This window comes from Diadema setosum, chromosome 12 (assembly GCF_964275005.1).
Source record: "Diadema setosum chromosome 12, eeDiaSeto1, whole genome shotgun sequence".
Taxonomy (NCBI): Eukaryota; Metazoa; Echinodermata; class Echinoidea; order Diadematoida; family Diadematidae; genus Diadema; species Diadema setosum.
The window spans coordinates 3,862-7,500 of record NC_092696.1 but is presented as its reverse complement, the minus strand read 5'-3'; positions in this window follow the sequence as shown (position 1 = coordinate 7,500).

Here is a 3,639-nt window from a genome sequence, read left to right as displayed (position 1 = left end):
GTACAATGTACAACATGAAACGTCATCGGCAAGTGCGTATTAAGGTATGTAAAATGATCTCAAATTGTTTAGAAATAGTTTTTTAAAAGACCTGTAATTGAACGAAAGCACAAATACCTGGATAATTATGATGATGAGGGATATCCTCAGTGACATCCGTACCAAATATAAACTATACGATCAGGACCATTTGATATATAGATATGAAATAAGTTAAAAAACAAATAAAATTGTCCAAATGGCTACCGGCATATACCTCAGCCATATTACATTGTTCTCTTAGCAGGTGTACAGTATGTCCCCCCCCCCCAAAAAAAAAAAAAAACAATCAGATTTTCACATTGATAACACCCAATAGGATTAAACTGTTTAAATGCTACTTCAGAGTCTTAAAATATACAATATCTTAGCTCTCAATTTGGTAAAGCGGTCACAGAGAAAAGTGGATTGTTGTTAAGCATGTCATGAGTCTGATTCTTTCAAGTTAAGCACTTCGACGATGCTCTTGTGTGAGATTACAATAGACAGAACTTGGAGGGAAGAGATTTCTGACATCCTCTACAAAACCCCTAATTTCTCTTAGACCACTGAAGCAAATCGAATGGGGTTTTCGTAAATAATGTGGGCAATGAGTTATAGTTTCATACCCTGAATTTGTATTTAGATTGATTGACTATTTTTACAGATATCAATGCGGAGAGTCCCGTTGTAATTTTTTTGGGGGGTACATACGGTAGAGTACGTCTTGACAATGTTACACGTCAGTTTCATATAATTGACAGAAAATAATGGCATGTTTGTCATAAGATATAATACGTCGAGAGTTTACTTTCCTTGAACTAGGTGTGAATGGATGACTTTTATTGTTTAAGAGAGCAAGTATTAAGGAATTTGAGCATTTTTTATCTATACTTCATGGCAATACCCTGAGTGGTTATTTTAAAAATATGTGGAAAATCTTGTCATTTTACTATTTTCACTTGACCTTTGACCATCATGGCCAAAATCTTTCCCTATATATACGCGTAAACTGTGTAGTAATGATGGCATGCAAATACCGTGTTTGGTTTTAAGTTTTTGCATTGGGTAATCTCCAAGGTACGGAGGAACTGGGTATAATAATATTTTAACAATAGATACTAGAATTTTAACATTTTACCTGACATTGATCCTTGACCTTTGGCCCCTCCCATGACCCCCACCCCTACCCCCCCCCCCCCCCCCAATAAATGAAAATAAATAAATCACAAGAGAATCATAGTCGCCGCAGTAAGTTTTGTCTGGAAATACATGTACTCACCTTCAAAAATTGCATGTAGATATGTGGGAAATAGTAATACTGTTTTAAGAATTTAACCATTATGTACATGATTTTGACCTTTCACTTTGAGCGTGTTTACACAAAAGTTTATAAGCTAAAGACAAATCTTCGTCCACTCACACATGCATCTTATGTCAAACAGTTTCATTACAAACGGTGTCCAAAAAATGATTACGGAATGAAGGACAGACAGAAGGACGGACGGACGACCAAAACAAATGCCTCAGGCTACACTTCGTACGTTATGGCGGTGGCATACAAGTGTAAATCAAAGCTTGGATAGTCTGAATACACCGTGAGGAATCCAAAGAAAACATATCATACAGTTTTCCCGTCGCACACTGATTTCCCACTTTTTTTTTTTCCTTCGTTTTGGATCTGTCGGAAAGCGGTGCATCATTACACATGAGTCAGGTTGTTCAAGCAACGCCATGCTGGGCAGGAATTTAGGCATGACAAATCTTCAGTTTTTCCGCAGAAACATATCAAAATAACTTTAAAATAATATATTATATACCTTCTACTTCAATAAAGTAGACAACGGCAATGACAATTCATTATCCCCACTGCACCGTGACTGATATTGGGGATTTCCCAAAGGCAAACAAAATTAGCGCGTAGCTGCGCGTAATGAACAATGGGCACTGCGTATGAGCTTTGCTCGCGCCCGCGTGATTGACTTTGGTAACAACATGGCGCCTGTAGATCACGGGACCAGCTTTTGACCAATCACAGGCTTCAAAACACATAAGCCAAAAACCGAGTTGGCCAGACTCTCTTAATATACGGCACTGGTATAGTGTTATTCGACCGTGCATGGACACTTCGCAACTAGGATGATAGTGTACTGACCGAGCTGCGTATTTACGCACATATGATTGACGATAATACAATCAAGACATTATATTCAATTTTCGTAAACTATGTTGTCATACCTGATATGGCATGGCAAATAATCAAATTGATGACACTAGCACGGAGGAATCTTTCGATGACATGACAACAGGCATTCGGCTGATTTTATTCACTTCATTCCCTGTTCCTATAATATTTCCTCACGCCGCTGGGACTGGAATTTTATCATTATGTGTCATGAAAGCACGAAACTATGCAGAATCTATATTTCATCATGGTGTTTTCTGTCACAATCACCCATAGACCGTTCCCTCTTTTGAACGTTAATCTCACTGAAGTTCCCAAAGAACTACTATTTCATTCCTTCGTGCATGTTCTGTGATCACGTGACCATTGACAGTACACATGGGGATCTGTACAAAAGATTAGACATAAAAGGCTATAATGTGCATGCTGCTGGAACTGATTCAATACTGATTTATTCTATTCAAAAACTTTGTTGAGTTCAAAGTCCATACTGTGCATAATACATCTATGTATAGCTGTTGCACTGATGGAAACGCCATGACATTGATTTCGTGCATTGTAATTTCACACAGTTTTTGCTGGGACACTTATACACTGTTGATATGAAAAACATGAGACAGAGCGCATTGCCTACCTGTAGACATTACATTCAGCTGCAAACCTGTTTTCGTGATTGTTGTGGTCCATGTGCAATTTTCATTTTTCCTGGTGTAATTTCGGCAAAGGAATAATCCAAGACAATCAATGCCATGGTGAAGTAACCATGATAGCCCACTTCATGAGACTTGATGAAATTCACTTTTTTTTTTTTTTGTAGTTCGTCATACTTAATTCTTTATCTCAGAGTCACTGAAAACTTATTTAATTCATTTGCAATGGTCAAATGAAAATAATAAAATTTTACGGAGTAATAATTATCTACCATAAGAGAGATTTACATCCGTTGCCTTTTTATAACGTGACTATAGGGTCGATGATTAAATGAAATTTAATCTAAATTCTAAGTTGTTATATCTACATCATGTAATCAGTGCTTATCAGTTATCAGTTCTATTGGCTGCAGTGATCATAAATCCCTGCGTTATTGAAATACTATTAATAAGAATGAAGAGAAAACTACGCCCTGATTGACTCAATAATTATCTTCACATTCCCCTTGCAATGTTATTATGCAGAAAGTATTGCTAAAGTAACGTTTGTTGGAAAGTGTGCATTACTCACCACGTTCATTCTTACCATGTCATGGTTCTCTTGCCTACTTTCCCCTCCTCTTACAGTGTTTTGTATAATGTATGGCGACAAATTTGCATTTTGATAGTGATTAATGAAACAAAAAATCTATTGTAGACCACTCATTTGCTTCCTTTTCTTATGTCTAATTTCGGTCTGTCTTTCCTGCCAGTACCATCCTCGTTTTCGTTTTGTCCTAGTTATGT